This window comes from Larimichthys crocea, chromosome X, assembly GCF_000972845.2.
Source record: "Larimichthys crocea isolate SSNF chromosome X, L_crocea_2.0, whole genome shotgun sequence".
NCBI classification, from domain to species: domain Eukaryota; kingdom Metazoa; phylum Chordata; class Actinopteri; family Sciaenidae; genus Larimichthys; species Larimichthys crocea.
Genome location: NC_040020.1, coordinates 27003610 through 27017966, shown reverse-complemented (window position 1 = coordinate 27017966; position 14357 = coordinate 27003610).

The following is a 14357-nucleotide window of genomic DNA, read 5'->3' as shown; positions in this document are numbered from 1 at the left end:
TGAATTATTATTTCATAGTGTTGTTTTTCTTTTGGAAGAAAGGGAATATGTGGGCACTTTATAGACACATTAAACATTCTCTGCTCTCTGCTGCGTGGTATTGTTTATTTAATAAATCCCTATACTGTTTGAAAATGAATTTATGTGTGTGTGTTTTCCTATTTCCCTGTCTGTCTGCAGCTCTGTAGTGTGTGGATGACATTCCCTTAGCAGGTGGAACAGCATGCTGCTCTGGGACTCTGCTCAGATTTTGCTAACCACAAATCTGTCCCTACAAGCAAGAAACAGCGAGGAAATAGATTCTTCACTCATTCCACATATACTATTATAACGGTGGCTGCAAGCCTGCAACCTTGGAGACCATATTTTATTACAGCCATACAGATCCTGTAGCAGTGCCTCAGTGCAGCCAAACAAAAATACAAACATATGATGCACAGAAGACATGCAATACCTTGTAGGAAATTTTAAAGAAACATGAGTGAAGCATGTGAATGTAATGTTTTAAGAAAACAGATGTAAAGATCTCATGGACTGAATAATTGAGAGACTTGCATAACACTGTGCTACAAAGAAGCAATAGTCTATTTAATTCATATATATATATATTCATTCAAATAAAGCATAATGTAAGGTTGCATGTCTATTTCCTTATCTTTGAATAAGTAATTAACACAAGAAACAGACTATTAAACAGTAGATGAATATATTAATATTGTTTGCATGTTATACTAATGTTCCTACTTTCTTCCTTTTGCATGTTCAGATTTTTTCCAGTTTGTCCAAAGAACATTTCAAACGGCAATTAGAAGTGCATTAAAAATTCAATATGAGATTAAGCATTAAAAGGATAAAGAACATTTTATTAAATCAAAGGTACTTTCTGTAAGAGCAAGTTTAGTAATGGTGAATACTCCAGTTCTTTCAATGGTAGTGAAGAACATAAATGCAATTTTAAAAGTAAAAGTTTGTTTTTAAAGCTCTGTTGACTATAAACCAAGGAAACTCTTAACTTAGCAGACTTGAGATGTACTACACAGTCCGAGATGTGTTTTGTCCCAAACCATTGAGAGATTTAGAGATGAGAGACCAATGCACAGATAGTATTTGTGTTGTGTTCGTTTTCTTCATCTCTGTTACAATCCTTGCAGAAGCTTTCTGAATGACTTAAGTTGTTTAGGGACAGAGAGAGAGAGAGAGAGAGAGAGAGAGAGAAAAAAAGAGAGAGAGAGAGTTTCATAGGGAGACATAAGAAAAGACTTAGTAGTTCAGCTTACTTGAAATAAAAACATCAGGCCTGGATATGAATCCTCTGATTCTTTCCATGTTTTAAAGATGATTCTGTCTGATTTCTGTGTCTAAAACTAAAGAAAGATTTCTGCTTGCTTTTTGGTTTTCAAAGACAGACTCAATACAAAAAACTTGTTGGCAAGTTTTCTCCTTTTGCATCAACAGTTCTCAGTTTGGTCTTTATTTTGCTCAAGCAAGCCTAGGCACATTCAATCACTATTTTTTTTAAATTCACTTGTGGAAAGAATCTGTTGGTGGCACAACTGAAGTATGTAGTGTTGAATGAAAGACGCCCAAGGAATGAGCCTTGGGGAATGCCACACATCACGTTAGTTTGATCGGATACAAAATTACAAATGAAAAAAAAAGAATAGGCAACTGCTCTCTACCCATGCCAGCATATGCTGCACATATTTTCACAAACAATCCATGTAAATGTATTTGTATGTCCTGCGTGTTTGTTTGGTGAGTCATGTATATTCAACTGTGACCTGTCTGAGAGGAGCTCATAGGTCTTTAGGTCTGAAACAATAAACAATGATATATAGAAATTTGAAATGTAAACGTATCTGTAAAACAGGATGGAATACAGATGTGACATTTACAGATAAAATCTATATGACACTTTGTCCCTTGTGTAATAGCGTGGTGTCGCTGTAATAAAGGACAGAGACCTCTGCCTTTTTTCTTGCCTCATTACATTGTACTGCATCCTAGCCCACAATGACCACTCTCTCTGCATACAACTCAAAGGATCCATTTACCCCTGATGTGATTTAAGATCAGATTGCCAGAGTGAGGATGTTATACTGAAAATAAACCTCTCTGTAGCACTGTGATAAAATAACATCCTGGGTTTCACTGCCTTTTGCCCAGTGTACAAGGATAGGTCCCAGAATGAATGGATGTTTTGAGTGGATGGATGGACAGATAGAAGGATAGATATGGATGGATGTGTAAGGATGGAAGTTCAGCTGGATGGTAGGAAAGAAGGATAAAAGGACTGGTGGTAGGTGGATGGATGGGTACAAGGATGGATGAATGATTTACTGAATGGATAACAGACAAACAGGAAGATGGTTAGATGGAAGAACGGATGAATGGATGAAGTGACCTGACAGATTAATGAACTGATCAACAAATGAATGAATGGAGGATGGATGGACAGACAGATGCATAACAGGATTGAACTATTGGTTGTATCATTAATGATGGATGGCAGATGGGTGGATGGATGCAGTAATCCTCTTTATCTCGGTTAGAGACAGGCATCAGTTACAGTGACTTACTGAAACTAAGTCACACTGAAAACAATAGTGATGAAGAAATGAAAGTGCCATTTGTGTGTGTGTGTGTGTGTGTGTGTGTGTGTGTGTGTGTGTATGGCTGTTGCCCCATGAGTACCATTGTATCTCTCCTTTCTCTTCTTCAGAGGCAAACAAGTGATTATGCAGCTAACTAAGCTCACAGGGAGGATGAAGAGGAGTCTCTGTGGATGAGTGTCTCACCACACAGAGTAAAGCTTTGCGGTCTCACATGCCGCATGAATGCGAGAGGGCTTTCTGTATAATAAAACAACCTACGAGCTATAAGAGGATGGCCACACACATTTCTCTGATCTCATTATTTTTGAATAGATAAGATGGCACATTTCTGTATATTTCTGATATTTCATTTCAACACTTCCACACAAGATACATTTTTAAATTAATTAATTAACATCTATTGAAAAACAAAAAACAAAACAAAACAAAAAAACTGGCTATTACTTTCATGCAAATATTTCCAAACTGCAATAATACAGTGTTACAGAGTCAAGGCTTTGATGCTCTTTTGGTAAAATGCACTGCCTGTGTATTTTTGTCTAATGCTTCACACTAACTAGTGCAATGTGGATGCTGTGTGTTTAATGGGCCATTGGAAGTGCAGATGCAGACAGGTCAGCAGCAATGCCCTCTGATTGTTTTTTGCCCTCTTTTGCATACACATGCTGACAAGCAACGCCAGCTGCTATCTGCTTTTAGTGTGTGTGTGTGTGTGTGTGTGTGTCTGTCTGTCTGTATGTCTGTCTGTCTGTCTGTCTGTGTGTGCAATACATGTAGTGCAAGGTTAGCAGTAAACAAGTATATCATTAAATTTATCTCAATATTATAACATTTCCAGATTTATATTTCCAGTGGTTTACATCATGTGGGTCTTTGCTGCGTGTTTGTGTCCGAGAGGAACAACATATAAATCTCCTCGTCCTGATTGGCTGTATTACAAAAGGAAATTGAATAGTTAAAAAAATAAAAAATGTTGGCAGAAATTACTGTTTAAACAACTTACACAAATTCGCTGCTTGTGTGAAGTATTAATTCTGAATATTACAAGGCAGCTTGCCAGTTCTGGAAATGAATTAGACGACAAGCTGCCCTTGTGTATCTCCAAACTGTCGACGTTAGCTTACACATTTGGACTATCCTTTTGATTTTGTGCCTTGCAGCTGTGATTCTATAATATTTATGGCTCAGCTAGCACCATAATTCACTAGATATATATTATTGGAACAAATGCAGCTTTTTGATGACTTGATACTTGTTTCTTGTGAACTTCACTGTTGAAAGCACTAAAAATAATTTGTACCGTGGGTGAAAAGTTTAAATATTGAGTATGTGTACCTCCTTTTGAGCTAAAGCACAGTAACTCTGGACAAGAGTGAGTGACATGTTTGTGGGATCTCTTCTTTTTTATTAAATAAAAAAACATACATACTGAAATCCCTGTCAAGATTTTAACGAATCGCATGGACCTCAACTTAAAACCACATCAATGAACCACAGTGATGACTGGGTGACACGTTCCTAAATCACAATGAAAATAACAGCTCTCGTTTATTTTGGCTCAACGCCATACAACCTCCCGATTCCTTAAATAATAAGCGGTTTTGTTTTCGTCCACAGCTGAAAATAGTGCCCCCACAAACTTACTATTTCCTTCTGTTTCAGTAACATTTGCTAAATAGAGTGACCAGCTGTTTAAAGAAATTACAGAGCCCTTTTAAACAGTGAAAGTACATATTTGTTTTTGTTTTTTTTAGTTTTATGTCTTCTGTGGCAACCAATGGGCTTGGGGCTGATTGCCACATGCATGTATAGAAAGTCGCAAATTGCTGACACTATTTCTGACGATAACAGTGTTGGTTTTGCTAGACATCAGTGATGGTCTAGAACTGTTTTTAGTATACAAATCTGAACCGGATGTAGATTTAAAAGAAACAGTTTTGTCTTATCACAGTAATGAATTCAGAGGATGGTGCAGCCTTTGTAGAGGTAGACTACGTTTAAAATCATAAAAGCTGGATGTCGGTTGTGGCATTGTGACTTATACTCTGTCCTTGTTGTGCACTTGGAAGTTGAATATCATTCTCACTTCTCAGATTCAAATTTCTTTTTATATTGCCCGTCATCCTTGGCCACCACCATTACAAACTTTTACTCTGGCTACCTGCCTTCAGGCATAAGGCAACAGGGCTAATTTTCTGTGTCTGCATGGCAAGCTAAGATCAGGCCTATCAGGCTGCATTGTAAAAATAATGGCCCAAGGCGCAGCCCAGGACTGGAATCGGTTCAAAAAGCGAAGGCTTGTGTTGATAATAGTATAACTGTGGGATATACAAGATTACAGTGATCACATACACATGTAGGTGGCCATGAGCAGCAGTGTTACAGCTGTAATCAAGTGCAATGGAGTGTAACATCACTTCTCTTACCAAACCATAGTGTAATGCAGTTTATATGTGTTACCAATGGCCGATGCTTCATTTTCTCTCACATAGCTTCCAGCATCTATGTCATATCAATGATCAGACTGTGACACATCCACACACACACACACACACACACACACACATACACACACACACACACACACAGACATATATAGTGTATACAAATTAAGACATCACACATACATACTGAACAGCTGCCTTATGCACTCCCTCCAGGCTTGTAGAAGATGGATGTGAGCAGAATGTAACCCCATTTAGAAAGCACGTCAAATCTCTGGATGGGAAAAGCTGACATTTTCACGATCTTAACTCAAATCTTTTAATGTTTTTTGAATGTGATGCCAGCTTCACTTTGAAGACAAACACTGTCTAAACAAAATCTGTGTGGTTTTACATATTTTGAGAGAAGCTGAGAGAGAAGTCTGTTTGGGCGGTAATCTTCTCTTGGCTGTCCTACATAGTTAGCCAATAATAAGCTTAACATAACTCTTAACCTCGAGGTATTTTAAGATTCTATTGTAGGTAGCTGGTTAGCTGGCGTACTAACATTTGCACCATACATTAAAGCAGAAACACTTCAGTTATTTATTTTTGGGCATGTATTTTTTACCCTTTTGGGAAGACTGAGGAGAGGATATCACCCTCTAAACTCTTTGAGTATTTGAATTACTACAGCTCCATGCACACACGTTAACATGTAGAGAAATCTAAAGCCTGACAGTGATAATCTGATGTTCGATTCCCACCCCAGTCCAAGTTGAAATGTCCTTGGACAAGATACTGAATCCCAAATTGCTCCTGATGGCTGTGCCGTCAGCATGTAAGTGTGTGTGTACGTATGGGTGAGCTTATTATTATCGTAAACGCTTTCAATAGGAAGTGCTGTACCGCTCCTGATGAGGTATCTTGCATCGCCTCTGCCATCAGTTTATGAATGTGAGCGTGTGTGAATGGCTAAATGTGACGTGACCTGAAGTGTTGTAAAAGCAGTCCATTTATCACATGAACGCCTTGTTACGGTTGTCAAGATATAATTGGGCAATTATTATGGTCCCCAATGGACAGCTTGACATGATAAAACCTATATTAATAAATGCTACATTATTAAACATTACACAAATTACTTTTTTTTATTTTTTACTTTACATAAAACTTGAATTACTTTAATAAAATTACATTACCATTAATATTATTACTATTGGAAGTAGTGATGCTTAAGCTCTAAAGCTTCATTTCTTTCCGACTGTAAGACCGGTATTTTTAACATGGCACACTGTTGAACAAGCATGGAGTCTCTAAAACTGTGTCATACTATTAGTATGTTTCCTAATGGTTCAGTTGTTAATGTTATCTAACAAGCTATGTGAGTTGATGACACAATATTCTCTATAGGATAGATTAAAGCAGCTGATCAAGGGATCCAGAGAGCAGAGATCACATTAGAATGAATTGTAAATTAATTAGGTCTATTTGTCATTGCCACAAACGTGTCGTGGGAGTGCACTGAATCTGTACTTGTTGATTCTGGTAGCTGCAGCTGTGGGGGTATCAGATTTCCCCAGAGTGTCCGTGAGGCGCGGGCGGGCTGAGAAAAGAGTGAGCGTCTGGTGTCTGAGGCACAGACAGACACGGCCTGCTGACCTTTGAGCCAGTTGCTGATTCTGCGGGTGGTGGCATGAGAGTAAATAATGGTGACGTGCCTGTCACCTCAGGGTACAACTGCTCGGAAGTTTGGGGGGAGGGGTGGGTGGGGGTGGGGGGGGACTGTCATAAATTCACTAGGGGCCAGATTGGGTGGTCTGCTGCCTCAAGTGAAGGGCATTTCCATTTAGCTGTAGTGGAAGCGTAATGAGCTCAATGAAATGGCAGGAAAAAGAGCTATTTCAACATAGCTTTTATCAATAAACATAGCTGCTGAGGCAAAAGCAAACAGAGTCACTGTTTAAAGAGTAATGGCCACCAGAGACCCTAAATGTTCTGTTCTTGTTTTAGTCATAATTTACAGCTTAATGAATCCGTATATTTTATATTAACAATTCATCAAATGGCTATGCGTAATATGGAGGGAGTCGTTTTCAAGCTCATTGGTTTGCTTTGACTGTATTGTTGGGTCACAGTGTTCTCATCAAACCAATTTCCAGCAGCAGTCCCGCAGCTTTTTTTCAACAAACAAGCTCTGATAAACTGACTCCATCTATCTGATAAGCCGAACCAAACAGCAGGCAAATTAAGTTGGTAAAGAAAGACGAAAATCTGAGCAATCTAAAACTTTAGTCTTGGGAATGATAAACAGATATATCCTCCAAATAAGTTTTTTTTTTTGGGGGGGGGGGGGGTTTTTCCATTGCAAATTCATTCACAGTAGAACATCTGCATTACATCAAACTGAAGAAAACACGATTTGGTCAGTGTATGATCACCATAGCCGATAAAGGTGACAACCTAGGAAGCCACTGAGAATTGCAAATATCGCACTATGGCCTCCAAAAGATAAATGCCTAACTCTAATTCACGAAATCAATTCACATCATTTGTCTCCTTCCACTGCTAGGATGGTCCCAGCACCAACATGCTACTTAGCAACTTCACTGATCAATAGAAAATAAAAGCCTGACAAAGGTTTATGCTGGACGCACCATCTTAGGAATAAATGAGTCGGAGGAACAAAGGGAGTGTGTACCTTTTGTTCACAGGATCCGATCAATACGTGGGAAATATACTGTATAAGTTGTCGGTGACAGTATAATTGTATTGTGGCAATTTTCTACCGCAAGCAAACAGCTCCAATTTGTCTTGTCTCAGTGGAAATAGAAAGTTGTAATTTCAGATTCTTATCACCGATATGGCTGAATTGGAGACTCTAATTGTTTGATTTTTATTTATTTTTTTACTCTGTAGATAAAGCTCAGACAGCGTTTAGCTGATGTAATCTTGATAAACCTTGACAAGGAAATCTAGTTTTAGAGATAAACAGCTTGTGTGAAAAGCACATTACTGGTGTAAAGTATATCAAGATTTAGCATTACTACTTATTTAGTGGCCAGTGGGCCACTAATACTGATAGAAACACAGATGTCTTCACTTATATAGATTACTATTATTTCCCAAAGGGACCAGCTGACAATAAAAATAATAATAAATAAATAAATAAAAGAATAATTTGTTACACAAAAATACTAATAAAGGAGTGCTTTCTGTGATATAATGGTTGCTTATTAAATCAGTTTGAAACTATTTATGCTCAGCATTTTTCAGCGATTAAATGTATTACATTGTGTATACATTGTGTAGTTAACTCTCCGTGTAGCAGTTTTTGTTGGTGGTGGTGGAGTCTGACATGAAACTATGCATGCCGCACTGTTTACCTTCTGTCTGTAATACAGAGTACTGCCAATGCCAACTGAACATTTCCTAATGCTTCTAGTTTACATTAAAATGGAGAAACACGGAGTGGGTTTTATTGTGAACTGAGAAAAAGGTGAACGTTCCAGACCTCAGTCTACTCCAAATTGTATTAAATACATTTTTATTAGATATAAAAATATTCCCAAACCCAACCCATACTTAGTATTTAAATAGGTTCTTATTTTTAGAAGGAACCTGAATAAAAGAACATAAGGCTAAGTATGCATAAGTATGCTGCAGAGGTGCTGCTCTCCACTTGACTTGTGGGTCAAAACATCAGCATCTGTGAAGAGAATAAATGCACATGCAATTTGTTCTGTGTCTTATACACAAACCCGCAAGCGTTGGTCATGATCTTTTAAAATATCCCTTGATGCCTGAGCCGTGGTCATTCACACACTGAAAAAAAAAAGACTAAAGGCATAAACATGCCAGAGATTTTAAAAGGTTGAAGATTGGACTGCATGTCTCACTAGCCAAGGGCAATTTCAGGGTGGAACTAAATGAATGATGATGATAATAACATCCCAGGTCACCCCTGCAGATCTGTGAAATATTTCTGCCCTATCTAATGTATTTTTGATTCTCCAGTATCAGCCATGTTCAAAGGCTCTCCAGTCACTGGTGCCCAGTTTGCTGTATATTGTCAGGCTGTGATGAAATGAAAGAATGAAATATTCACTTCAATTTCTCTAACGTTGCAAAGGCACTGGAATTTTCATAAGTTCTTTACTGCTTATGATAAAATAGTTATATTATTCTTTATCAATATTTTAACTCCAATCCTGATGGCTTTCATGCTTCTCACAAAGACATGCTGCACACACTATTATAGGAATTTCTTTCTTTTTTTTAAAGCTGAGAACATCATGTGGATGTGAAATAAAATCCATTTGTTAATTCTGACGATTTCGTAACAGCTGACCGCAACGACTCAGTGCTGCACCACGTTACATTCACACTACATTATCGCACTATAAAGGAGACTTTGTGCCTCGCTCCTCACGGTCCAGATCTTCTCAGTTTGTCTTCAATCCCAGAGGAGTTGGAAGATAACTCGGTCTGATCAAAGAATTTGAATGAATCATTCTGTAGTCTGTGGGCCTTTACCTCCAGGGAGAGTCACAGCCTGATTGGATTTTCCACTTTCAGGAGCAATCCTCTGTAATGTCACTGACACCTCACTAAAGCAACACGGTCATTGTCTGTTATCTGGTTCAATATTCTCATATTGGCATTTTCCTGTCAGTGAAGAGCACGGGGCATACCAAGAAAATGAGACAAGTGAGGGAATATTCCTCTTGTTATTTTCAGCCAGCATGAAAGACAGAAAAAAAGGGGGGTTTTGTTACATTGACAGAAATAAGAAGCTGCCTCTCTCTGCAGGGAGTCAATTGTCGACAGCATTTTGATATAGGTAGCATTACAGAGCACCATATCAAACTGTTAGATCCACAAGTACAACGGCACTTCATCAATTATGCTCAGAGACTAAACATGCAGGCTTATTGACTCTCATGGGAACACTCTGTCAGTTCAGCTAGCTGGCGTGTTTGTGTATCCATATCAGAGTATAATAGCATACTGTGTAATGTGTTGTGTTTAGACAGGGACATAAATCATGAAATCTCCAAAGGAATTTTTGACAAACCCACTCTTTAAGGGACTTCTTTTAGGTGGAAAATGGACTGTGTGACTTAAAAATATAGATGTATATATATATATATATATATATATAGTCCCCTCCTGTGTTCACTGATGCTGCAAGTTTGAAATAGTAGATGAAAGCTTTCCTGGAGATTAGTCGCAGCAGTCTGTCAATTGTAGTCATGTTACCTTCATCACTGAATCCTGAATCCTCCCTGATCATAACGTATTAATAACTGATCCCATCTGAAAATATTTAATGCATGTACTGTACCACCAAATCAAAATTGATATTGTTATATCATTATTCTCTCTTTTCTTCTATTAACTCTTGTCTGACGTGGTTTTTATGAGGAGGTTTAAATGGTTCTATGTCCCCTGCAAGCGGCAACCTCCAGTGCTGGGAAATGAAACCAATGCGGAAGTGCTAAAAAACTGTAATTCCTTGATTATTTTTTAACAGCATCGGCACTTGATTGACAGGTAAGTGCTGTCACAGGTGGCACGGATTTGAGCACCATGGCATCATTCAGGTCTGCCAATCAGCCACATCTTTGCTGATATTTAGATGAAGCCAGTGGTGGAAGAAGCAGTACATCCAACATGATGATGGCCAGCCTTGCATATTTTCATCTTCAAAACAAGGCTTCAGAAACTTACGGGGAACGTCACTCAGGCTCTGTCCTCACCTCTTCTGTGGGTAAATATCTCAAGGCCAGGTGTGGGTACATCGTAGTACTTTCCTTTTTCACAACCAACTTTTGATTCAGTAATTGCATCACACCTAAGCCCATTAATACTTTTTTTTGACAATTTGTTTGAAATTGAATCGTGGGTTGATATTAATTATCTCTCTGTGTATTCAGAAGACAGACCTCTGTGGGATGTGTTAGCTTGACACCGGAGCAGAAGGTGTGGGAGGCAGTTAGCTTTCGACCAAAAGAAGAGAAATGCACCTCCTGGTAGCTCAGAAGTTGTATGTGTGTTGTGTCTTTGCATACATTTAGAGGATTATTCTTAATTTCATTTGAGGAGCAATGGAGTGCTATTTCTACATGTATTACGGTAAATAAAGAATATCTGACGTGATTATGTGGAGGCTTTGGCATCTTTTACTGAGCTATGTAATAACAAGAGTAACTGATTACTTTTTCTTCTGTTCCATAATAACTGAAGTAATGTATTGTTACTTTTTTCTCTTTTAATAAATAATATGTGACTAGTACATGTAGTAGCCCAGCACAAACCAGGACAGACATCTATTCCCAAATTCTCGACTAATACATCTGCTTGCTTTACAGATCTTGTTACCGTTCCTATAATAATACTGCATGTCACAACCACAATTTCAAGATGCCAGCTTCCTTCTGGCAGCAGCCTTTGTCTCTTGACATCACAAAGACTAGCCTGGCCTCCAGCAATTTCATGAAATGAGCACAATTTTGTAAAACGCTTACCTTCCCTGCGTAAGAAAAAATGACAGACTTATATTTTACATTCCTAACAAGATTACAGGTTGGCAGCAATGCAACTCAGAGAAAAGCAATAGTTTGTCATGGTGTCGGACATAAGCTTGCAATTTCTTTGCGTGCGAAGTTTGTATTTTTACAAAAACCTGAGCTAATCATACAGGTAACGTAGTGCATCTATTTCATGACTTGTAAGAGATTTAGTGGCAGAAGGAGTAACATCTTTAAAACTTGTTTGTGCTCATTTCGCTTACTCTTTAGAGACTGTCTTGTTGCACTGACAGTACTCGGACTCTGGGAAACTGCCACTGTATAGAACATCCTGTTCCCAGGTGCAGTCATATCAAGGCTTGCACAGGACAGCGATGTTTGAACACTCTAATCCTCAGCCTTCATTCATTCCCAAACTTCAATAGCCACCGCTGTTGCCACTTCCCCCCCACAACAACTGCCTCTGTAATGTTTTGCACACAAACCCAAAGAGGGACCCGGGCTGCAAGAAGCATTCGTTAGACCTTCAAAGGAGAGCCGAACCTGCTTGATGATAAAACACTGTTTTGACCCGTCTCTTTGAAGAGTGTTACAATACACGAACTGTACCAAAAGCCTGAGCACACATGTGCTGTACAAACTCTCTTATCCACACACACACACACACACACACACACACACACACACACACACACACACACACACACACACACACACACACACAGGCATTCATACAAAATAACGCAGGGAGAAGATGGATAGCAGGAGCTAGTACAGTCCATTTCGCAGCAACCTTCAGATCAATCCAAAAGGGAAAGGGCATAGTTCTCCCCCTATCAGAATAACAGAGTCTGTTGACCTTTTTAAATGAGTGAAAGATACGCTAAGGTAAAGTAAACAGTGGTTTGCTTGCAGCATCATGGCAAGCTGTATTGATCCCCGTTCTCAGAAAAGGTCATGCACTTGAGAGGTGATTGTTATTAGATAAGCAAAAAAACAGACCATGAACTTTTCAGTTTTGCCAGCGCAAATGCAGACAATGACATTTAATTGCATTAGCTCTGTTATTATATGAGCGAAAGTGGAAGTTTTATTTTTCATTTTAATACACGTTGTTGTGTTATGTACGGTACATCTCTGCTGAATCAGCAGCTGAGTTGTGTGTGTGTGTGTGGCAGATCATTAGCTAACGAGAACCAGAAACGAGGATGAATGTACTCTCAGCAGTCTCACAGTGGTGCGTTTAATGTCTATAATTCTTATTTGGTGATCGGGTTATCAATGTAGCTTTGCTTTTTTTTTATTGGAAGTTCAGTCAGGAAGTTGATAGTTCATCTATCTATCTCTATCTCTATGTCTACGGTTTCCTTTTGGTCCCAGAGCTAAAAAAAACCCATGAATAAATCATGATTACAGAATTGCTCAATGAGCATAAAGGTACCTTCTGTTCCACTGTATTTTCTCTGCAGGGAGGGACACCCCACAGGGGCTGTTCTATCTTTGTACTAAAATGTATGGGTGAGCCAATCACAAGTGAGTATACATAAAATTAGGAAATGCTGGCATGACGCTGACACCAAAACATGAAGATAACATGGATTTAATTCAATTTGGGTACAATTAATTGAACCTAACAGCTGATTTCTCTCTCTCTCTCTCTCTCTCTCTCTCTCTGTCCATCTGAACACATTATGGTCCCATCAATAACAAACTTACCTTCCTTCCTGGAGTTTTTCTCTTTAACTCAAGGTTTCTGCTTGTTAACCGTTAGATGCAAACGTGGGTCAAAAATGTGCTTGCTCATGGTGGGCACTGTTGATGTCTCTGTAAATAATATTACAAAGACTACAATCTTAGACCTGCGCTCTATAATTAAAATTTAACTGATTCAACATAGTGATTATTATGAGAATGATAGTTTCAAAAAGAGCATATTAAGGGGTATGTATCGAGGCGTCTTTGCTATGATTGACAGGCATCTCAGGTTATTACTTTCAGCTGCCGCTTGTTGCTTGTTTGCTCCAATTTCCAAATTTGAATTTGCAGGCTTCAACTGCAAGGATGACAGCAAGCAAATCAAACTCGACTCCAGACTTCATATAAATCTGTTCAGAAAGTCACATGTGACATCGCAGATGCAATATCCCTGTTGATTCTGTGCCGTCTCTCTCTTTTCTATGCAGTGCAGGGCTCTCTTTGCACCTGCATGTTTTCACCGCTTTTATTGTTGATTGCGGTTTTAATGTTTTTGTTCTTACCGTCTGTGGTTTCAACTACTGCCTGCCTGGGGACTATGGATGAAAGTTAGTTTTTCTGGCAAACTCTGGCATGCTTTCAGAAATGTGATTAATATGCTATACCCCTGTCAAATAAAGTATTTAACTAAACTGTTTTCCTGTGACATGAAACGTATTCTGATGCCAGATGTGAACAGCTGTCTCCCCCAAATGGATTTAAACATAATCTAGATACGCAACATCAGAGGGCCTTGGAAACTTTCATCTTTAATCCCACATAAAGTCACCTTTGTATATGATTATGCATTACACATTATATAGCCATAAACCATTGTTCACAGCTTAAAGTGCTATACAAAATGTAAAACATGAGCACGACTTATGACTCTGTATCGATAGTTGAGTGACTTGAGTGTGATGTGTGCAGCTGCTTGAACTTCTTTCTGTAACCGTTTATCCTTATCAGGATCAGAGAGGCGAGAGGCGGGGTACACCCTGGAGTCGCCAGCTCATTAGCCCTGTGATGTCACATAGAGACAAACAACTATT